This window comes from Podarcis muralis, chromosome 1 (assembly GCF_964188315.1).
Source record: "Podarcis muralis chromosome 1, rPodMur119.hap1.1, whole genome shotgun sequence".
In the NCBI taxonomy this organism is placed as follows: domain Eukaryota; kingdom Metazoa; phylum Chordata; class Lepidosauria; order Squamata; family Lacertidae; genus Podarcis; species Podarcis muralis.
The window spans coordinates 13,020,323-13,045,063 of NC_135655.1; positions in this window are offsets into that span (position 1 = coordinate 13,020,323).

Below are 24,741 nucleotides of genomic sequence, written 5' to 3' on the forward strand. Positions count from 1 at the left end.
CCTGGAGCTGCCTGGCAGCCGGTTACGAGGCAGGCAGGCTCGGCGGCTGCACCGGAGGTGACTTGTCCTGCCCGCTACAGAGAAGGGAAAGGCGCGTTCCGGAGGCGGCTCCGGAGAAGGAAGGTCTTTTCTGGACTCCTACGCAGGGAGGGCGCAGAGGGTCGCTTCACACGTGGCGGCTGACACGCGGGTTGCTCTTGAAAGGAACGCCTCCCCTTGGAAGTGGATTTATTTTTTTGCCAAGCGGCCCCATTGTCACCTTTTTTCTTCCCACCCCGCACAACACGCCCCGTTCTTTTTAGTTATGGAGAAATCACTGGCGCGGACGTGTTCCCACGGCTCGACTCGCGTTGGGCTGGGAGGAGACTTTATTTGCCTGCAGCGCCAGGGTTTAGGTAGTCGGAAGTCAGTAGGGCAGCGATGAAACCGCTTGCACGTTAGCAAAACTAAGCAGGGTCCGATATGGTTTGAAATTGGTTGGGGGAACCGCTTGTTGACATTCCTGCATGATCGTGGATTGGACTAGATGAACCGCGGATCCCTTCCAACTCTATAATCCTATAACTCTGTGTGATTTATTCAGCCGGATTTGAAAGCAGGGCTCAGTTCTGGGATGTATGTGTTTGTGTGCTGTGTACAGGTAAAGGTAAAGGTAAAGGGACCCCTGACCATTAGGTCCATTCCCTGACGACTCGGGTTGTGGCGCTCATCTCGATTTATTGGCCGAGGGAGCTGGCATACAGCTTCCGGGTCATGTGGCCAGCATGACTAAGCCGCTTCTGGCGAACCAGAGCAGCGCACGGACACGCCGTTTACCTTCCTGCCAGAGCGGTACCTATTTATCTACTTGCACTTTGACGTGCTTTTGAACTGCTAGGTTGGCAGGAGCAGGGACCGAACAACAGGAGCTCACCCCGTCACAGGGATTTGAGCCGCCGACCTTCTGATCGGCAAGCTCTAGGCTCTGTGGTTTAACCCACAACGCCACCCGCATCCCTTGTAGTATACAGAGCAATGTCCAAAAAAACCACATATTGATGGGAGCAACCACGAAGCCTACCATTCTGTTGGCATCTGTCTGTATTGAGAGACAATAGGGTGCACCTCTGGGCGTGAAGTCAAACCATTGTGTGAGTGGCACCCAAGGGACCTGCCTGGGGTGCAAGTCTGGGCAGTGTGTATGGAGGTCCTGGGCTGGTCAGATGACAAGAATCCCCCCCCCCTCCCCACACACTTTGGCCTGGCTGATGTGGTCCAAAGAAAAGCAGAGCAATATGTTTGGCTGCAACTTGGTTTCAGGAGTTGCTGGAGAGTACAAGGCACCATCCAACCATCTTAAGGCCCCCACTCCAGATTTGTGTAGGGTTGACTCCTTAGCGTTATCTTTCCCCAAAGATTAGGGTTAGCGACTCATCCACTCAATCTGCTGCAGTCTGTCTTTGACTGCAGGGGAAGTCCCTAACCCACTGAGGGTTTGAGACCCATCGGCCGTCCACACCTGTTTCAGCCAGCCAGTCGAAGCCATTTCCTGTGTAGCCACTGTCACATGCTGACACTGTATTATCGCCACAACATTGTTTGATTTGGTGAGAGCACTGTTTTACTGCTTGTTTACCGTGAGGGTGGCCATTAGGACTGGAAGTTTCCATTCCAGGATTTCATTATGATTCAGCCTTGGAAAATGTTTTGGGGCGAATGCAAGGGCTTGGGTGAGGTCTGAGATGGGAAACCTGTTGCCCTTCAGATCTTGCTGGACTCCAACTCCCATTAGCTGTCATGGCCAGAGGTCAGGGGTGATGGAGGCCATAGTCCAGTAAGATCGAGGGGGCCGCAAATCTCCACCACCACCCCGGCTGAGATGCTGCGACCATTTCTTTTTTAGCTTTTCTATTTTTTATTAAAGATTTTATTGATTTACAAAAGTGTGTGCAATCTCTCTCTCTCTCGTAATTTCCCCCCCATGTAACATTTTTACAAATCAGTTTCATTTGTTATTGTTCCCCTGAATGAGCCCAAATGGCTCTTAACCACAGAACAATGGATTGTAGGAGAAAGTCATAGAATCATAGACTTAAAGGTGTTGACCTTTAAAGCCCTAAACGGCCTCGGCCCAGTATACCTGAGGGAACATCTCCACCCCCATTGTTCTGCCCAGACACTGAGGTCCAGCGCTGAGGGCCTTCTGGCGCTTCCCTCACTGCGAGAAGCCAAGTTACAGGGAACCAGGCAGAGGGCCTTCTCGGTGGTGGCGCCCACCCTGTGTAACGCCCTCCCCCCAGATGTCAAAGAGAAGAACAACAACCAGACTTTTAGAAGACATCTGAAGGCAGCCCTGTTTAAGGAAGCTTTTAATGTTTGATGCATTACTGTATTTTAATATTTTGTTGGAAGCCACCCAGAGTGGCTGGGGAAACCCACCCAGATGGGCGGGGTACAAATAATAATAATAATAATAATAATAATAATAATAATAATAATAATAATAATAATTACTACAGAGTTGGAAGGGGCTGAAAGGGTCATCTAGTCCAAACTCCTTCAGTGCAGGGAAAGTAAGAAAGTTCAGAGGCGCTGCGTAGGAGTTTTGAACCACACATGATCAGGGAGAGGGGAGAATGAAAGCCCTTCCAGTTCCCACACAGCATAACCGCCCCACTGCCAGTGATGCCCTGTGCACCACTACAGAATAATGTTGTCTTAGCTGAACCTATATCAGGCTCTCTGCCTTGCCTTGCCATTCTGCCTCCTATGGAACTCTCTGCCACTAGATATGTCCTTAAAAGGGGATTGGACCAATTCGTGGTCTACGTGGGAGAACATTTCACAATAGCACTTCTCACCTCCTTTGCGAAGTGTCTGCAGTCTACTGTGGCAGGTTTCTGCCCCCTCATTCCGCCCCATGCATAATAAACCAGGAGCCGTCTTCTAGTTTGACTTTACCATCCAAGTCACGTTATCTTCTTCCCTTGTTATCTGATTCAGAGATACGCCATTTCTTCCTGCTCCTTCTAATTAGCTGAAGATGGCCGAACCCTCTTGGTTGACATTCTTAAAGCTGCATGCAGCTGCACCATCACACACCCCGTCCCCCGTGTCTGCAACAAAACTCCTGCCCAAAAGGAAGCACATTTAAACTGGCTTGGCTTTCCTTTCCAGCATGTCCATGGTGGCAGTCCATGATACCTCAACAGGCCAGGCGTGTGTTTGAACGCACGTGGTTGTCAAATCCAGTTTGAGCCTAGGATGAGTCATCATCACCTCCTTTAAATGTGGGGTACTGTGCCTTGAATGCTAATTATAGCTGCCCCCTTGGAATTCTTCTGCTGGAGGCAGCCTTGTGAATGAAGTGGAGGGGGGGATAAATGAAACTTCAGGAAAGCTGAAGGGAGAGGGAGAATTGTGCTCTGCTGGTGATTTCCTTTAGAAGCCTCCAGCCCTGTCCTTTGTGTGGGCAGACACACACCTCCCCGTTCCTTGCTTGAGTGTTTTGTTGCTTCGTTCTTGATGCTTTTCAAGGCTCCAGCCTTCTAATCCACAATTGAAATCCGGCCAAAAAAAAAGCAATAATAAAGGGGCCGGGAACTATTCAGAGTCACCATACTCCCCAGGCGTTCTTAACAGGAACAAGCAGAAGCCTAATTTACAACAATTATCAACGCTATGGGGATCCATCTACCATTTTACCTGCACAACTTCAAGTTCCCTTAAAAAAAAAAAAAGCATTAAACTGAACACCCGCCTCCGTGACTTAGGAACCTAATGATTAAGCCTTCTTTGCAAGTAGTAAAGAAGCTGAGATATTAAAGTAGCGCTCAAAGTTTTCAGGTTGTGGACTCTCCTTCTTTGCAGGTTTTTAAGCAGAGGTTGGATAGTCACCTGGTATGGATGCTTTAGCTGAGATTCCTGCATTGCAAGGGGTTGGGCTGTACGATTCTATGAAAAAGTGCCTGAGCTTGCTTATTTCTTCTTCCCTCCTCATCCCCTTTTCCTTTTGTGTTGTGTCTTCTAGAAAACAAACAAACACATCTGCACAGATAAAAAGACAGGTGTAGCAGATCCTACCCCATTGGTAACAAATACTTAAAAACCCTTCAGACCGAGGATGTTCACGAACAATATGCTTTTATAGGTGTACTTTACCCTACTTTATCAGTTTTAGTGTATGCAAGTGAGCACATTCCTCTGCCTGAGAACGGCATTGGAAAATTCAGAGAACTGCAGATTTAGAAGCATGGCTGTGTTTCAGTTTGTGACATGCTTCAGAAACTGCAGATTAGGTAGGTTCATCTTTAAAAGCGAGCCAGATCAAATTTCTACCTCATCCCTGTTACAAATGTGTGCCATTTGGAAGTGAAAAAAAAAATGTGTTTTCTGGGTTTTAGGAGAATGTAGGCTTTGAAGTTTACATTGCCAAAATTCTTTGGACTGGCATCTCTCCAGACACCTTGGCACTGGTTCACCTGTTTGGATTTCTTTCCACAGGGTAGTTCTCACAGTGGCCTAGTTAATTTAATTGGTGGTGTATAGAAATGTGTGTGTGTGTGTGTGTGTGTGTGTGTGTATCAATTTTAACAAACAAATTATCAATCAATATAACCATTTACATTCCCCTCTTTTTTTCCTCCCCCCCCCCCCAAGGACTTCCCTCAGCTCCCCTCTCTGGTTTCTTTGCACATATTGTTCTCTGCATATTATAAAATTGTACATATCATTGCCTTATCTATCATGTATTCAACTAATAAATTGGTGGATGTTTATTCAAAACCTGCCAAGGAGTCCAAATCATTTTGTTGTCTTTTTAGATAATTTATAAATAAAATAAATAAATAAATAAATTTTATTTATATCCCGCCCTCCCCAGCCGAAGCTGGGCTCAGGGCGGCTAACAACAATCAAAATAATCAAAAAATTCCCATTCTTCCTTGAAGTCACGGTTGTCCTTGTCACGCAGTTTATATGTCAACTTGGCCAGTTCGGCATAGCTCATCTGTTTTTCTTGCCACTGTTCTTTCATTGGGATTTCCACATTCTTCCATCCTTGTGCTAACAAGACTCTTGGTCTTCCGGTCTGCTGTGTATGGAAATGTTAAGCCAACATCGCACCTGCTCCTCTGGACATTAGAATTCTTCCAGGCGCTAATAATCTTCCAGAGAGAGAGGGGGGGGGGGTCTGGAATGCATCCTAAGGCTTCAACCAACTTACACTACAATCCTAACCATGTGCAAATGACCATGGTTAGCATGGCAACCTAGGTTTTGGGATCCAATCCATTTCCATATGTAGAATCTGACAGCAGTTCCATATGTAGAATTGACATAACTTGAAAGCATTCATTTTTTAACATTTTAAAATTAGCTTTTCAAATTTTTCAAATTATTTTAAACAACCACCAGAACATATATCTCATAGCTGTTGACTTCCCGCCCACCCTTCCATGCTGTTCTTTTCTTACCTTATAAAGCTGCTATATTACTTATATTTTACCCATTATATTTGCTAATTATAAATGCTTAAACTACCACTTCTCATCTGCTGCTATGCTTCAAATCCTGCATACGTTTCAACATAACCATGATCCCCCCCCAAATATTGTACAGAATATTTCCATTCATCAAATTTTCTCTCTCTCCATTGTGTTCTTTAATTCTCATGGTTAGTCTAGCCATCTCAGCTTTTCCATCATCTTCATAAGCCATTCTTTGTTTGTTGGCACTTCCTCCTTCCATTTTTGCGCGTAGACTATTCTTGCAGTCTGAATTCCCTCATCGGGGCCCCAGTGAAGCCTCCTTCGTCCTGCAACACCGCCGCACCAAAAGGGGTGAGTGGACTTCTTGTCACAAGTCAGATGTCACAGGAAAATGCTGGTCTAGATCTGCATTGCCTGCACGGGCTGGCAGCATCACTCCAGGGTTTCATACCTGAGCTATCCCCAGGCAAACTTGGCGATGGTAGGAATGGGAACCTTGGACCTTCCGCAGTTGGAAACCAGGCACTAAGGCAACCAGTGTTTGCATGAATACTCGGAGTTCCCCTGAGTCATTGCCTTTGAAAGGGTGACGAATCATCATAACATTTCTCAGGGCATTTTTTTTTCAGCAGGAAAAGCTGAAGTGAGACTCCAAAAAGGCGATGTTGCAGACTTCATCCGTAATGCAACGCATGATGAATTTTGTGGCTAACCAAACCTTTTGACATTAGATGGAGGTCACACAATCCACATTAACAGGGGTAAGAAGTGTGCAGTTCCTGTGATGCTGCAAAACCCTTTTCTGTGGAAATTCGATCAACTTGGCTCTGCGTTCTAAGAGCATAAGGAGAGGTGGATCAGATCAAAGGTCCTTCCAGTCCAGCATCGTTTTTCTGACAGCGGCTACTGAGAAGCTTCTGGGAATCTCATAAGCAGAAAATGAAGGCAGCACCTCATCTCTATTAGCTGTTATGGCCAATAGATCTGCCTTCCTTGGGAGCTGGTGTGGCTTAATGGCCAAGGCACTGAGCTGTGAATCAAAAAGTCCTTGGTTCAAATCACACCTCTGCCACAAATTCATTAGATCAGAGGGTGAGAAATCTATTTCTCACAAGAACCACATTCTCTCCAGGACAACCTTATTTATAGGAGCCACATATATGTGATGGGTAGGAGCAGAGGCAAAAGGGGACAGAACAAGCAAGTAATTTTACCTTTATACCGTAAGCTGTTTTCTACATGCATGGGAAGAACTTTCTGACAGTAGGAGGTGTTTGACAGTGGAACAGACTCAGGTGGTGGACTGTCCTTCCTTGGAGGTTTTTAAGCAGAGCTTGGATGGCCACCTGTCATGTTTGATCTGTGGGAATGTTCAGGGATGCAGGAGAGGATATATTGTCTGATAATACCCTTTCCAACTTGGGTTAACAAGTTTACAATTTAGCAGAGTAACATTCCCTACTCAGAGTAAAGTCTCATGGAGTTCAATGAGTTTAGGTAAACAGGTATAGAATATCAGCTTGAATTTTCCTTTGTATTTTCCATTGTATTTCATTCCAGAAAACAACCTGGGCTTTGTTTTTTTTAATTTAACTCTCCTCCCATGCCTCTGGTTACCAAGAGGGTGTATGGACTCTGCAGTAATTTTGCACGCACTTGTTTATAATGTGTGTACATATTCTAAATCTCAGATTGACGGAGCCATTTGAGTACAGGGTGTGTTGCCTCCTATCAACCTTTTGCTGCTGCCTGCTCACAGAAAATATCAAAGATGAATTGTACTGCATTGTTCCTGTACAATGTACGGCGAGATTGTAAAGTGCTCCAGCTGCTGATTATGGACTGTGGGGAAAACTAACACAAAGCAGGAAAGGTCCACAGTCCACTGACAGCCAGTGTGTTGCAGTGTTTGGTGTGTTGGATGAGGACCTGGGAGACTTGGGTTCGAATCCCCACTCAACCATGAAGCTCACTGGCTGATCTTAGCCAGATGGTCTATTCAGACCCTTCATATGGAGAAGTGTTCAGCTGCAGGACTCCCCACCTGCATTGTGAAATGGTACAGCCAGTGGTGGACCTACATTTTGGGGGGTCTTGATGCTCGAACTGTCATAGGGGCCCCTTCATAACCAGCAACCAGGTCTGGATCACCACTGCTATCTTCTTCATTGAGGTTGTTTCACGACAGATCACCAAACCTTTACAGCATCTGTGCTACTGACTCTCAAACTTTCGGGTTGTTGAAATTAATCAGTTTGAGTTGGACCACTCATATTGGGTCTACTAGATCCCAATATTTTAAGCAATGTGGACTAAAGTTGATTCTGGGGACCCTCCAGGATTTGGGGTCCTGAAGCTCCATTAGTTTCACAGGAGATCTGCCCCTGGGTACACCCCAAACACAGTTTTTCCTACTTCAATGAGAGGTAGGCATTTATCATTCAGAGTGGCCAAATGCCCTATTCCACAAAGGACGGTCCTCTATTTCATGCAATCCTTTGTTGGTAGGGCTGCCTGGTCTAAGACCAGTTTAAAGATACATAAGAAGAGAATTTGAAGTTGTCCATCAACAGCATCTAGACATCTTGCATTGCAGAGGGTTGGACACGATGACCCTTGGGGTTTCCACCATTCTATGATTCCACGAGACTGAGGCCCTATCTGTGTTGTATATTCAAAGAAGTATCATGGTGCTTTAAAACAGTCATGACTCCCCCCGCAAGGAACCCTGGGAAATGTAGTTTGTTAAACCGGGTGAGAGTAATTATGCGACCCCTATTACTCTCATGGAGGTAGTTTCCAGACTTCCTAGGGAAAGGGATTGATTGTTAAACCCTTCTGGAAATTTTTGCTCCTAACAAGTCTCAACACCTTTAAGAAGATACAGTTCCCATAATTCTTTGGGGGAAGCCATGACTTTTTAATGTGGTATGATACTGCTTTATATGTATAGTGCAGATGGGATTTGAGCAGGCAAATCACCTAGTCACAGTCTTCTCCATTGTGATGTACAGTGGTACCTCAGGTTAAGTACTTAATTCGTTCCGGAGGTCCGTACTTAACCTGAAACTGTTCTTAACCTGAAGCACCACTTTAGCTAATGGGGCTTCCTGCTGCCGCCGCGCCGCCGGAGCACGATTTCTGTTCTCATCCTGAAGCAAAGTTTTTAACCTGAAGCACTATTTCTGGGTTAGCGGAGTTTGTAACCTGAAGCATATGTAACCTGAAGCGTATGTAACCTGAGGTACCACTGTATGGTATTTCTAACTGAATGATCATTGATGTTCCCCAAAGCCTGAAGACAAGTAAATTACATGCACACCAAACTGGAACGGGAGAAAAAAAATAATCAGTGAGATTTTTGCATTTCTAGTAATGGAAGTTTGTGCATCTGTGAAGCCCCCTGAGCCACAGATGGCTCACATGTGATCTAAACCAACCTTCCTCAACCTGGTGCCCTCCTGATGTTGCTGGACTGCAACTCCCATAATCTCTGACCCTTGGCTGCCTGGGAATGATGGGAGTTGCAGTAGAACAACCGAGCCTGGATAGCTCAGTTGGTTAGAGTGTGGCGCTGATAACGCCAAGGTTGCAGGTTCAACCCCCCCTATGGGACAACTGCATATTCAGTGGTACCCCGCAAGACGAATGCCTCGCAAGACGGAAAACCCGCTAGACGAAAGGGTTTTCCGTTTGCGAGTTGCTTCGCAAGACGATTTTCCCTATGGGCTTGCTTCGCCCATAGGGAAATCTCCGGGACAGCGGGGAAGCGCAGCGTGTCTTCCCCACTGTCCTCGGACCTCCTCCCGCCGCCCGCCATCGGAACGAAGCTCCGATGCCGGGCGGGGGGGGGGGGGCGGGGACACCTCCTCCCGCCACCCGCCATCGGAACGAAGCTCCGATGCTGGGCGGGGGGGGCGGGGACACCTCCTCCCGCCGCCCGCCATCGGAAGGAAGCTCCGATGCCGGGCGGGGGGGCGGGGACACCTCCTCCCGCCGCCCGCCATCGGAACGAAGCTCCGATGCCGGGCGGGGGGGGGGGCGGGGATGCGTTCTCCCGCCGCCCGCCATCGGAAGGAAGCTCCGATGCCGGGCGGGGGGGCGGGGACACCTCCTCCCGCCGCCCGCCATCGGAACGAAGCTCCGATGCCGGGCGGGGGGGCGGGAACGCGTTCTCCCGCCGCCCGCCATCGGAACGAAGCTCCGATGCCGGGCGGGGGGGGCGGGGACACCTCCTCCCGCCACCCGCCATCGGAACGAAGCTCCGATGCTGGGCGGGGGGGGGGCGGGGACACCTCCTCCCGCCGCCCGCCATCGGAAGGAAGCTCCGATGCCGGGCGGGGGGGCGGGGACACCTCCTCCCGCCGCCCGCCATCGGAACGAAGCTCCGATGCCGGGCGGGGGGGCGGGGACGCGTTCTCCCGCCACCCGCCATCGGAACGAAGCTCCGATGCCGGGCGGGGGGGCGGGGACACCTTCTCCCGCCGCCCGGCTTCGGATGGCTTTCCTGAAGACTTGGGGTGGGAGGAGGGTTTTCCTTCCCACCGCCAACATTCAGAATGCTGTTCTGAATGTTGGCGGTGGGGAGGAAAAACCCTCCTCACACGCAAGCCCCGGGAACAGAGGGAAAGCGCTGCGCGCCTTCCCCTCTGTTCCCGTACCTGTCCTGAAGGCTTGCGGTGGGGAGAAAAGCCCTTCTCCACACCGCCAGCCTGGCAAGCGGTTTCCCTAGGAACGCATTAATTGATTTTCAATGCATTCCTATGGGAAACTGTGCTTCGCAAGACGAAAAACTCGCAAGAAGAATAAACTTGCGGAACGAATTAATTTCGTCTTGCGAGGCACCACTGTTCATGCATTGCAGAGGGTTGGGCTACATCAGTGTTTCCCAAACTTGGTCTCCAGCTGGTTTCAGACTACAACTCCCATCATCCCTAGCTAGCAGGACCAGTGGTCAGGGGTGATGGGAATTGTAGTCCAAAACCAGCTGGAGACCCAAGTTTGGGAAACACTGGACTAGATAATCCCCAGGGTACTTTCCAACTCTATGAAACTTTGGAGGGCTGATGCTGGAACAAGTGTGTGGGCATAGCAATATTGCTTCAAAATCCTTGCTAATATGTAAGCCCTGAACAAGTCTATAGGGAAACTGTAGGTAGGAGGGTGTGTGGATTTGTTGTTGTTGTTGTTTAGTCGTTTAGTCGTGTCCGACTCTTCGTGACCCCATGGACCAGAGCACGCCAGGCACCTCTGTCCTCCACTACCTCCCGCAGTTTGGTCAAACTCATGCTGGTAACCTCGAAAACACTATCCAACCATCTCATCCTCTGTCGCCCCCTTCTCCTTGTGCCCTCCATCTTTCCCAGCATCAGTGTCTTCTCCAGGGAGTCTTCTCTTCTCATGAGGTGGCCAAAGTACTGGAGCCTCAGCTTCACGATCTGTCCTTCCAGTGAGCACTCAGGGCTGATTTCCTTAAGAATGGATGCGTTTGATCTTCTTGCAGTCCCTGGGACTCTCAAGAGTCTCCTCCAGCACCATAATTCAAAAGCATCAATTCTTCGGCGATCAGCCTTCTTTATGGTCCAGCTCTCACTTCCATACATCACTACTGGGAAAACCATGGCTTTAACTATACGGACCTTTGTTGGCAAGGTGACGTCTCTACTTCTCAAGATGCTGTCTAGGCCTGTCATTGCCCTTCTCCCAAGAAGCAGGCATCTTTTAATTTCGTGGCTGCTGTCACCATCTGCAGTGATCATGTGTGGATTAGGTCCCAGCATAACCATTCTGTTTTACAAATCAGGTTTGTTCAAAAATAATACCATCAGCAGTGTTCTGTTATGCACTTCAGGCTCAAAGGCAGATCAAAAGGCTAAATCTTGGAGAGCCTTTGACTTGGAACACTTGGGACTTTGTTAATTAGTTTGCGTTCCAAGGAAGTTCGGAGTCTCCACACCACACTTGGCTCCGTGAATTGGGTTTTTCTAGTGCTCGTTGGATGACTCATGTTTTATGTCCTTTTCCTATAATATTATGGAGTGCTCATCAAGCCCAGGTTCCGTTTGAAGTGAAGAGCTGAGTAATCATACAATAGCACTTCTGAAACGCAGATTTGTAGCATAATCCACTTGTAAATGTTCTTTGGCTCGAAGGCCGGGAGGCTGGGAGCAAATGCTTCCTAGCTTGGAGATGCGAAGCAGCTCTTGCCAAGATTTCATTTCCTGTAACAGAGAATCTAAAGGTGACAGACAGAGATTCAGATACAGTGTCCTTCGGGTTACCAGGGCTTCTTCCTCTTTATGCGCCATCTGCACTCCCACAGGATTAAATAACATCTGCTGGGCATAATTAATAAACCTGCATTTTAAGATGCTGATGCTACCAGTAGCCTAGAGCAGATCCCAGATGTCTGGGATCTATTTTATGAGGGGTTTTTTTTTTGGGGGGGAGGGGTACACCAGCAGATGAAAAATGAGTACTCCATGTTCCTTGTGCTGGGATGGCCTGTATATACAAATACAATTCTACACCTGGAACAAGTTGCGAATATAGGATGTCATCAGTGCTTTATTTTTTTTTTGGGGGGGGGGGTGAGGAGCTCTCCAGGCCTCTCTGCTAGCCCTTGGGACGGTTCCTGGGCCACACCCCCTCTTTAGCCACACCCTCTCTTTCAGGCCACACCCCTCACTGGTCTTGCATCACATCACTGTTTTTGCCTGCCTGCAATATATCCTTGACCTCTGATAATGCTTCTCCATCCCCTGTTCTGTCTCATTCACACGCCACTAAAATTGCTTAAAAAGCATAAATAAGACACACAGGTCCCATCGGTTTTTTAAAAAAGTTATTTACAGTTGTACCTTGGATCCCGAACACCTTGCGAGTCAAACGTTTTGGCTCCTGAACGCTGCAAACCTGGAAGTGAGTGTTCCGGTTTGTGAACGTTGTTTGGAACCCGAACATCCGATGCGGCTTCCGATTGGCTGCAGGAGCTTCCTGCAGCCAATTGGAAGGTGAGCTTTGGTTTCCGAACATCTTGGAAGTCGAATGGGCTTCTGGAACAGATTCTGTTTGACTTCCGAGGTACCACTGTACTTCCAATTTCTACGCATATGCAAAGATGGCTTGGGAATCAAACCTACATGGTGGAGCTAGTTTCTTATGGTTGCCCCTGCAGGAGAGAGGGAGGGAGAGGGAGAGCAGGAAAGGAAGGGGAAGAGCTAGATGGTTTTGTGGGAAACCACAAAGTGTGTTTTCCCTGATTATCTGTTAGTTTCAGCCTTGCCCTTTGCTGATTGGAGGCATGCGAGATTCCTTATACCCAATATCTCCTGGATTCAGTGTCAAGGGTGGTGGGGATAGATTGCATAGCAACTTGTCATACAAACTACGCCCACAGAAATTCCCTGCTCCCTTTTTCCACACGTGCAGCTAAGATGCCCAGATTTCTTCTTTCTTGCTGATGTGATTGCAGAAACACAGAATAAAACACCTGGCCTGCTACAGAATCACATGCCAAGAGGAGCTGCAGCTCAGCCTCTGCCTCCACAGCACCAAGAGCTTTGGTCAAACATTTGATGCGTGTTTGTGAATAAATGGTGCTGAAAACATGGACCCGAAGGCTGGGAATTCTCTCTTCAGAAAAGGTCTGTTGTCATTCAGATGACTGGGGGAGGCGGGTTAGTTTACAAGGAACCTGCAATTCTGCTGTGATTGCATAAAAAGAAAAGAAAGAAACTCCAGGTTGGATGCAGGATCAAATTATGCCTCAGTGGCATTTGTGCAGTGTCTCCTGCATAGAGGTTTTAAAGTGAACTCTTATACATACCTAATCAAAAGTATGCCCCAATGTGTTCGATGTAGCTTGCTCTCAGTTAAGTGCCACATTTCCACAATAGATTGCAATTAAAAAAAAAAAAAAAAATCATCATGAAAATTAATCAGTGTATTAATGTTCACATTTTTGTCTGCAATTCTGACCAATGTAGTACAACAACAACAACAACTTTATCATTTATACTCTGCCCATCTGGCTGGGTTTCCTCAGCCACTCTGTACACATTCTCCCCACGGCATTGATTGGTCAGGTGGGTGTGACATGGCTGGGGATTGGCGCGAAGGGGGCATCAATCCCCTACCCCCGAGCCAGATCACTGCAAGGGCCCGAATGCCCGGCCGCAACGCCGCCCACTGCGAAAGGTGAGCGGTCTTCCCAAACTCTCCAAGCAGAGTCTGGGTGTCTGATATCCTCTTGTCTCCAAGACCCTGACTGCTTTCACTTTCTGTTATGTACTGAAGTTCTCACCCTGGGCCAGCAGGGGGATACTGTAGATAGTTTTCACTCAGGTCCACGTCAGTTATTTTAGGCGGGAAACCCTGGGTTGTTGTTGCTACAATGTTGACAGCCGGCTGCCTATAATACTATAATAATAATAATAATTTATTATTTATACCCCGCCCATCTGGCTGGGCCTCCCCAGCCACTCTGGGCGGCTTCCATAAAAACCAAAAATACAATAAAATATCACATGTTAAAAACTTCCCTGAACAGGGCTGCCTTAAGATGTCTCTTGAATGTCAGGTAGTTATTTATCACTTTGACATCTGCTGGAAGGGCGTTCCACAGGGTGGGCGCCACTACCGAGAAGGCCCTCTGCCTGGTTCCCTGTAGCTTTGCTTCTCGCAATGAGGGAACCGCCAGAAGGCCCTCGGCGCTGGACCTCAGCGTCCGGGCAGAATGATGGGGGTGGAGACGCTCCTTCAGGTATACTGGACCGAGGCCGTTTAGGGCTTTAAAGGTCAGCACCAACACTTTGAATTGTGCTCGGAAACGTACTGGGAGCCAATGCAAGTCTTTCAAGACCGGTGTTATATGGTCTCGGCGGCCGCTCCCAGTCACCAGTCTAGCTGCCGCATTCTGGATTAGTTGTAGTTTCCGAGTCACCTTCAAAGGTAGCCCCACGTAGAGTGCATTGCAGTAGTCCAAGCGGGAGATAACCAGAGCATGTACCACTCTGGCGAGACAGTCCGCAGGCAGATAGGGTCTCAGCCTACGTACCAGATGGAGCTGGTAAACAGCTGCCCTGGACACGGATTTGACCTGTGCCTCCATGGACAGCTGTGAGTCCAAAATGACTCCCAGGCTGCGCACCTGGTCCTTCAGGGGCACAGTTACCCCATTCAGGACCAGGGAATCCTCCACACCTGCCCGCCTCCTGTCCCCCAAAAACAGTACTTCTGTCTTGTCAGGATTCAACCTCAATCTGTTAGCCGCCATCCATCCTCCAACCGCCTCCAGACACTCACACAGGACCTTCACCGCCTTCACTGGTTCTGATTTAAAAGATAGGTAGAGCTGGGTATCATCCGCATACTGATGGGTATCATCCGCATACCTATAAAAGCAGGCCGGCTGAGCTGTTTGCGGTTCAGTTCTGTTCCAGCTTACAAAATAAAGAGCTGCTTTGGAGAAATCGCTGTGTCGTCTGCCATGTCTACCCACTATTCAACACTTTCTCTATGCTTCTTTCCCTTCTCACCAATCTTTCTCTTTCTGCCTGAACTGGAGTAGAGGCAACTGGCCCAGAACTCTATGCTGCCAGCCCTTTGCGCCACTTTGTCCCTTTGCCAGCTTTTCCTAAACGAAGCCAATGTTTGGTGCAAGCACACCAGACAGTTCTCTTTTGTGAGTGGGTTTCAAACCAAATGTGTGGCTTCCAGGGAAGGGCAGGGGTGGGGGAAGGAATGAGAGAGAGATGGTTGTGTCAAAAGGTCTTCGGTGTTAGGCTGGAGCAGATGTAAACAACCGGCCTCTTCTGCATACAAGGCAAGGCTTTTAATGCGCTGGGCCCTCGGTTTGACAAAGGGCCTCCTCTGCTTGTCAGCTGGAGAGTGAACAAAAGGGCAGAAAGCTTATGAATTATGCCTGTTCTGGAAAGAGAGAGAGAGAGACGTCATGTTTGATCGTAAACCAAAAGGGTGACGTCTGAGCAGCTAAAATGAGATTATTAGTCTTCTCAAAAAGGGAAGATGCTCTGTGCTCTGTTATTGAGGCTTTATTTACTATTCAAACATAATAAGCAAAGATACAGAAATGGGTGCAACCTGAGTCTGGAAAGTGACCGCGTGGCTCCATCATCGTGGACCACAGTTTGTGCTCTGCAGAGATTTATAATCGGGAGCATTCTCAGATGCTTTTCAAAGGTTATCATAGAATCGTAGAACTATAGAGTTGGAAGGGACCTGAGGATCATCTAGTCCAACCCCCTGCAATGCAGGAATATGCAGGTGGCCCGTAAGGGGATCGAACCCGCGAACTTGGTGTTAGCAGCACTGTGCTCTAGCCCGCTGAGTTAATGAGTCATCGTGGCCATTTCCTTGGAGAAGGGCCTAGTTCTTTGCATGCAGAAAGTCGCAGGTTCAACCCTCACCATCTCTAGGCAGGGCTGGGAAAGAGACCCCTGCCTGTAACCTTGGAGAACTGCTGCCAGTCAGTGTAGTCAGTACTGAACTGAGTGGATCAATGATCTGACTCAGTATAAGGCAGTTTCTTATGTTCCTACAACACAAAAGGTGTGAGACACATAGTGTCATATCCACGTCAGGTGGATAATCGCTTTAATTCTGGCCCACACAATCGTAGGTGTTGACCTATAAAGCCTTACATGGCTCAGGACCTCAATACCTTAAGGATCGCCTCTCCCCATATGAACCGACCCAGATCCTGCGCTTGTCATCTGAGGCCCTTCTCTATGTCCCCCATCCCAGAGAGGTTCGGAGGGCAGCAACAAGGGAATGGGCTCCACGACTACGGAATGCTCTCCTTGGAGCGGCTCGCCTGGCATGATCATTGCATGTCTTTAGGCACCAGGCAAAAACATTCCTTTTTACCCAGGCCTATGGCCATTGAATAATCTACTGTATGGTCTGTGAAAGTGTGGGGGAGGACTACCATATTTTTCTGTGTATAAGACGATAGTTCCCCCCAATTTTTTAAAAAAGTTTTAAATTGGGGGTCATCTTCTACACGGAATGTTGCAATTAAATATACAGTGGTACCTCAGGTTACAGATGCTTCAGGTTACAGAAGCTTCAGGTTACAGACTCCGCTAACCCAGAAATAGTGGTACCTCAGGTTAAGAACTTTGCTTCAGGATGAGAACAGAAATCATGCATCGGCGGTGCAGGAGGCCCCATTAGCTAAAGTGGTACCTCAGGTTAAGAACAGTTTCAGGTTAAGAACAGACCTCCAGAACGAATTAAGTTCTTAACCCAAGGTACCACTGTATCTATCTGCCTAAATTTTTTTGGGTCATGGGGGTGGGGGAGAGAGAGAGAAAAGGGAAGTGAGAACAAAAGGTTTTAGTGAATAAACATGTAAGTTTATGTGGAAATGATGATCTCACGGCTTAGCTGGGATTAGGCAAGACTCGTGCAGTAAGTGCAGCAGCTGTTGGCACGGGTGCGAGAATCCTGTGACTCGTGGCTTCCTCCCAACTTGAGGGCAGTTTCCTTCACCCTCGAGCTGACGAAAGAAAAGGGGCTGAAAAAAACTACTATTACTGTTACAAGAAGTTTTGTGAGGAGGACTTTCTAAATTATTGCGAAAAGGACTAAGATAAGCTTGGATTTATAGCAATAAGCATAGTAATAAAACACAAAACCAGAAAGAAATTTTGAAAACCATTAGAAGGGGTTGAAGGAAGTCTTAGGCTGTGATAGCCAAAGATTTGTGATGTTGCTTTGGAGTTCTTATGTTGGAAAATTTGTGCAAAAATTAATAAAAATTATATTAAAAAAAAGAAAAGAAAAAACTGCTATTATTAGTGGAACTGTGGTTTTAGAGACATGGGAAAATGCATTATATGGAGCCCTACAGTATAAAGTGAAGGGATGTCGGTGGTGCTGTAGGTTAAACCACAGAGCCTAGGACTTGCCGATCAAAAGGTTGGTGGTTCGAATCCCCGCGATGGGGTGAGTGCCCGTTGCTTGGTCCCTGCTCCTGCCAACCTAGCAGTTCAAAAGCACATTAAAGTGCAAGTAGATAAATAGGTACCGCTCCGGCGGGAAGGTAAACAGCGTTTCCGTGTGCTGCTCTGGTTTTGCCAGAAGCAGCTTAGTCATGCTGGCCACATGACCCAGAAGCTGTACGCCAGCTCCCTCGGCCAATAAAGCGAGATGAGCACTGCAACCCCAGAGTCGGTCACGACTGGACCTACTCCAGCCTTTCTTGAGTGTTCATTGTGATTTGTTTGTGAGCATTCATTCATTCTGATCTGCTTATTATATATCTTCTATTGGAGAATGGTTAATCCCACACGTTTTACTGCATTTCCCTTTCACTCTGCAAAACGTCTCGTGTTTTTGACCATTTTTTAAAGTGGGTTTGTTGCACCTGAGTACTTTAATCCACTTTCACTGCGCAAGCCTACATTTCCTATATGCGACTGGATCCCTCCTGCAAAAGGCTTGACAATCTGGAGGAGACCCTAGTTTGAAATTAAACCAAAGAGGGGGATAAAAACCCCTGTAATGCAGCGAACTTTTCCACAACCCGCTTGCCTACTGCTTTTCTAGTCCCCCACACCAAACAGGAACCATGATTCAACCATCCTCTCTGAGTCACCTTCATAGCTGGCCCGATCCTGGGGTGGTGCCACTGACGCATCTCTGTTTGCACCCAAATTCACAATCCCAGCTCTTGTTTCCAGCTCTCTTTGCTCTGTACTGGAATGTGCAATTTCCATGCCTTATCTCTTTGTCCCCGCCCATAAAGGATTTGTTTGCACCTGGGCTGGAGCTGCCAGACAAGCTGATAGGCCTTGGGTGCCCCTATTCAGAGCAAACTTAGATACAGGGCTGGAGGTTAGAGATCAGGAACTCTGTGGGTTTTTAGTTCAATAGCCGTTTGCAGACACACAGGGCTGCTTCGAAGGCTGCAGAAGAGGCATTGTGGGAGAGGGTGTTTAAAATGTTCTTGCTTTGCATTTTTCCAGCTCTAAATCCCTCTCCCTGCCTCCCCCATAAGTTGCTGTCAGCTCAGTAAAGCAGAAGGGATGCTGAAGTTTTCCACAGCCACAGCCTCTTTGACAAATCAGTGAGACTGAGGAAGATTGGTGCAAACCCCCTCTCCCCTCTTTGGGTGCATTCAGTGTAATGTACTTTGGTCAATGATGTTTCTGCCCTTTTGCTGACGCTTGAAGCTTTGCCTGTACAAGGAATATGTCCAGCTGCTACTTGCGTCCCTGTTGTCAAAGGCACAGCAGCCGTGTCGGAGGTTGGCTGGCGAGTGTGTTCAAGATGGCAACCTTAAGGTCACCATTAATTTACTTCCAGAGGAGTCGCCGTGTTAGTCTTTTGCAGCATAAACACCCAAAGGTCTTGGGTGTTTGGAAAGCAGGGGAGCAAACAGGATTTCCTGGGCCCAGTTCACTGTGTGTGGATTGGGGGCCCTGCATTCTCCCTACCCTTGCCATCTATTGACAGGTACTAAAGGTAAAGGTTGTTGTTGTTTAGTTGTGTCCGACTCATCGTGACCCCATGGACCAGAGCACGCCAGGCACTCCTGTCTTCCACTGCCTCCCGCAGTTTGGTCAAACTCATGCTGGTAGCTTTGAGAACACTGTCCAACCATCTTGTCCTCTGTCGTCCCCTTCTCCTTGTGCCCTCCATCTTTCCCAACATCAGGGTCTTTTCCAGGGAGTCTTCTCTTCTCATGAGGTGGCCAAAGTATTGGAGTCTCAGCTTCACGATCTGTCCTTCCAGTGAGCACTCCGGGCTGATTTCCTTAAGAATGGATAGGTTTGATCTTCTTGCAGTCCATGGGACTCTCCAGAGTCTCCTCCAGCACCATAATTCAAAAGCATCAAGGCCCCCAAAAATTTAAAGGGAAAAAAATAAAATAAAACCTACATACAGCAACAGTATTTTGTGTTGTGTAGGCTCCTATGATGTAAGTCAGAGGTCAGCAAACGTTTTCAGTAGGGGGCCGGTCCACTGTCCTTCAGACCTTGTGGGGGCCAGACTATATTTTGAAAAAAATAAATGAGCGAATTCCTATGCACCACAAATAACCCAGAGATGCATTTGAAATAAAAGCACACATTCTACTCACGTAAAAACACCAGGCAGGCCCCACAAATAAACCAGAGATGTATTTTAAATAAAAGGACACATTCTACTCATGTAAAAACACCTTGATTCCCGGACCTTCCGCAGACTGGATTTAGAAGGCAATTGGGCCAGATCCAGCCTCTGGGCCTTAGTTTGCCTACCCATGATGTAAGTAATGGCCCCCGCCTGCTAGTCTGCTCCCTAAAATATCACTGGTTTGTTCATTTGTATAGAGTGCCTACGTTCTGCATGTGCAAATTTATTAGGTCCATAAATTACCATATAGCATATATTCAACAACAAAAACAGCGACAATTTGTTGTTGACAAAGGACAGCTGGACATATAAAGGGCCCCATTACCTTCAGTAGCTTAGGGCCTCATCAAACCTAAATCCGGCCCTGGGTGAGGGGCTGCTGGCTCTGCAGGCAGGGGGGTGACGTAACTGGGCTCCTGAGCCCCACAGGGGAGCCGCAGAAGAAATGTAGTTGGTCAAGGGAGGCGTAGACTCAAAAAGGTTGAAAACTCATGCATTATGTGGTAAGGTTCTAAGGCAAATGCAGCTAAAAAAATAATCTTTTTGCTCCGGAGTCGTGATGCGGAGAGTGGGCGGCATTTGCCTTATTGAGCTGAAGATTAACAAGAAATCATCTGTGTAGCAGAAACAGAAGCATTTGCCATCTTACTTTCTGACTGAACTGCAAAATAGAATCATCCTTCAGGAAGACGTTCCTTGTTCTGCCCCAAGATGTCTTGCCTGAGGTTTCATAAGGACATAGTTTTCGTAATGAGATGCGAACCTGCGCACACACGCTCTGAGCGAAGATTCACAAAGCAAACAGCTCAGCGAGGCCCGTCTCGTTCTGCTGCTCCAGTTATTCTTAGCTCGCGGGGTCACTGGAATCTAAAACTAAACAAAAAAAGGTTGTGCTCATTTCCTAGGGGAAACCACACAGAGATGACAGCCTCTCTTATCCTGCTTGAGGAAGTGATAGAGGAGCTCCAGCTACCAGGAATGATAAATTCACAGCAAGCAATTTTAGGCTGTTTCCCAGGCCTCTCAACTGGTCTGCCTGTCTGGTTTGGGTAGCGATGGGGAGAAATCCAATTCAATTTGGCTGTAAAGGCAAAATGATCAAACTGAAAGCTGCCATTCAGAATTTTCACTTTTCAGAATTCATTCTGCAATGCAATTTCCTAGCCGTGTAGTGTGTACAAAAACGACTATACTGGGGTAAAGCATACCTAAAAGTGCGTATATTCATGTAAATAGCAACCCAAACGTGCGTATGTTAGGCAAAATTGCACACAAACCTGTGTATGTTGGGTTGAAATTGAAACAAATAAGTTTAAGTCAGGGGAGTGTAGATTTGGGTTGAAAATTAGGAGAAACCTTTTGGCAGTAGAATTTCTTCTTGCAGCTGATATTCTGTGAAACCCTTTATCCGTGAGGCCAGTGTCACTGCGTAAGAGTGAGACCTGCCTACCAAAACTGGCAAGAATCAGTTTAGGAGGAATGTAAGACTGACTGTTAGAGCGAGAAACAACTCCAGATAAGGGGCAAGGAGGTCTCTGCAAGCATGGAAAAAATCTGCATTGAGTAAGTACCTTCAAGGACTATGGCTGGATGAGAGATGGTGAGGTACTGGGCTGACAGATGGTTGTAGAAAGTGGTTGGCGAGAGAATAAGTAGCCTGTGATATGTATGTTTCCTATGAGGGTGTGTTATCACCCAATTGAGCAGGTTAAAGCCTTTAAATACCTGGGCATAGTCTTCCAGTCATTGGGGTCATGGGATGTACACCAAAAATGTGTTAAAGAAAAAGCAGCCTAAAGTGCTAAGATGCTGTCCTGTTTTTTCCATACGAAGGGCGGCAAAAACATCCCAGCAGCCCTAGAAGTTTTCCAAGCCAAATCTTTGGTGCAGATACTTTACGGGGCCCAAATTTAGACGGGTAATCATTGTAGCATTTTTGAAACTGTCCAATCCAAATTTTTAAGGCAGATTTTTTCTGTACCACCTTGTGTCCCAAATGTGGCATTACTACTGGAGGCAAGTCTTCCCTCTGTAGTAGCTCAGTCCTGGCAAATAACTCTTAATTATTGGCTCCGTCTAAATCTAAATCCACCCGGTCTACTGCCCTTAGTGACACAAGACCCCCATAGAAGTTCGTGGTCTAAAATTGTGCACCAAAAATTCCTCTCCTGCAGACTCCACCCACATCAGCTTCTCACGATGGGCTTTATTAAAGCAAAAAGGCTAATTGGACAGCGTCTGAAGGACTTACAGCAACAGAACAATCTAGAGGGTGTGTTCTAATGGAAATGCTCTCACAAACGTAGAATCATAGAAGGGACCATGAGGGTCATGTAGACCAACTCTTTGCAACACTGGAATCTTTTTGCAGTAGGACTTCCCCCTCCGTTTACTTATGTTGCAATAAAGTAAGGTTGGGTTTGAAGGCTTAGCAATGTATTGTTTTCTCCCCGTCCTCCACCCAGCACAAGAAAGTGGCCAACTGGGAACCGGGAAACAATGTCAGCGTTGTTTGCCTTGAAATTGTTTCCTCGTTCAGAGTTCCTTCAAAGTAGCCTGAATAAGCAATTGAAGGTTACATCTCCTGGCACCAGCAAATGATTAGGCCCTTCTGTGGCTGCCCCATTCGAACCATCCCAGAATTCTCTCTGGCCGCAGGTATTGCGTTTCTGGTTAAAATGTTAAAATTCTCTGGTTCAAAAGTTAAGCCTGTCCATTAAGCTGTCAACATCCATTAATTATTACAATGGTATCAAGGGATGTGAACGGGATCCATTCTGGAGCCCCGTTCGCATCCCAAACAGAACGTAAGACACGACAGCGCGTCTGCACGGTTGCATTTCGCCGCTTCCGCACATGCGCGTGACGTTCTTTTGACTGTCTGCGCATGTACGAGTGGCGAAACCCGGAAGTAATGCACTCCGTTACTTCCGGGTCGCCACAGAGCGCAACCCGAAAATACTTATCCTGAAACGTATTTATCCCGAGGTATGACTGTACTTATTAATTAAGTAATAAAAGTTATATCCCGCCCATCTGGCTGCTTAGGGAAGATGAAGTGTCAATGGTCTGCCAGGCTTGGCAGTGTCTGAGGGCCACAGCAGCATTGAAGAAGAAGAAGAAGAAGAAGAAGAAGAAGAGGAGGAGGAGGAGGAGGAAGAGGAATAGGAGGAGTTTGGATTTGATATCCCGCTTTATCACTACCCGAAGGAGTCTCAAAGCGGCTAACATTCTCCTTTCCCTTCCTCCACCACAACAAACACTCTGTGAGGTGAGTGAGGCTGAGAGACTTCAGAGAAGTGTGACTGGCCCAAGGTCACCCAGCAGCTGCATGTGGAGGAGCGGAGACGTGAACCCGGTTCACCAGATTACGAGTCTACCGCTCTTAACCACTACACCACACTGACTCTCTTGCCAGTCGTAGAAGAATAGAATCATAGAATTGTAGAGTTGGAAGGGACCCCAAGGGTCATCCATTCCAACCCCCTGCAATTCAAGAATCCTGCCCACAACCAACTGGCTAACAGCCAGATGCACTGACCTCTTGTGCCACAAGCTTGTGAGGAATTTGTCCAAAAGAAGCATTTGGAAGGGAGATAATGAGGGGGACATCTCATGGGGCACAACCTCCCAATGATGTGGGTCTGTGATCTGAGGTGACCCAAAGCTTATTTCAGGTTGCAAATGCACAGTTCCTTATTCCTGAGTGCAATTTGGGGGCAACGTGTGTGAATGCTTGCTCCACAAAAAGAATACTTTGGGCTAGAGAGACCGCTGACGCCATGGAGGGTGTATCACCTGGAGTAGCCCACAGGTTACTTTGTGGTTCAGGGCATGCAAACTTCATCTCTGTGTTGAAGAAGGAACCAGCATCTAGGAATAAGGAACTAGGACCTAGGAACCAGACATTGCAGCAACTTGGGTTTGTTTGCTGCCTCTGCACCTCAAGGCCAACTGTGGCCTTCCTTCCCTGTTCTGTAGCCAGTTGGACTCACTGGTGTAGTTCCATTGTTATGTTGGGGGGGGCGGTCAGGGCAAACATCATTTGGTCACAAGACGTGTGGAAGCAGCACTTAAGGCAATGCCACCCTCAAAGACTGACCGCAGAAGGCAGCCTTTTCCAACCTGAGATGCAATTTCATTATGTATATTGGTCAGGGGCGCCAACTTGAATAAAATACTCGGGGGGTGGGCAGGTAAGCTCCACCCCACATAATCAATCACATGACACGGTGCACACACACCATTTGAATGGCAATGCCCATCAACTTTAGGGGTGCTCGGCCCCCTCAAATATTATATTGGGGGAGCTGAAGGGACCTTGGTCCCTAGGAGATGGTTCCTATGACACTGGTTTTAAACAGCTGATCTTGCATCTATTTTCTTTTGAGGTTTGATATATGGCCCGTCAGGGACGTGGGTGGCACTGTGGGTTAAACCACAGAGCCTAGGACTTGCTGATCAGAAGGTCGGCGGTTCGAATCCCCGCGACGGGGTGAGCTCCCATTGCTCGGTCCCTGCTCCTGCCAACCTAGCAGTTCGAAAGGACGTCAAAGTGCAAGTAGATAAATAGGTACCGCTCTGGCGGGAAGGTAAACGGTGTTTCTATGCGCTGCTCTGGTTTGCCAGAAGCGGCTTAGTCATGCTGGCCACATGACCCGGAAGCTGTACACCAGCTCCCTCGGCCAATAAAGCGAGATGAGCGCCGCAACCCCAGAGTCAGCCTTGACTGGTCCTAATGGTCAGGGGTCCCTTTACCTTTACTATATGGCCCATCATCTCACATCACATCATCCAACATCACAGTGACATTAGGTGACTCGTCTTTGCACAGATAATCAGCTGATTGTGGGGGCTTGCAATGTGAATCCCTTTGGCCTCGCTGTGTCTTCACGTTTCCCACACCTGACATGGGCATGGTTTGGCTGAAATGGTTTTGTGGGCCAAACTGGGTCGCCTGGTCGACCTCATTAGGCCCTCGGGCCAGAGTTTTGCCTCCGCAGTATAATAAAGAAAAGCCAAGCTGATGGGCAGAAGCAAAGGAGGAATGCCTACGCAACTTTGCCTCACCTATGAAATTGCGTAGTTTGCCAGTTTTGCATAAATCACTGTCGCAGCCCAGCAA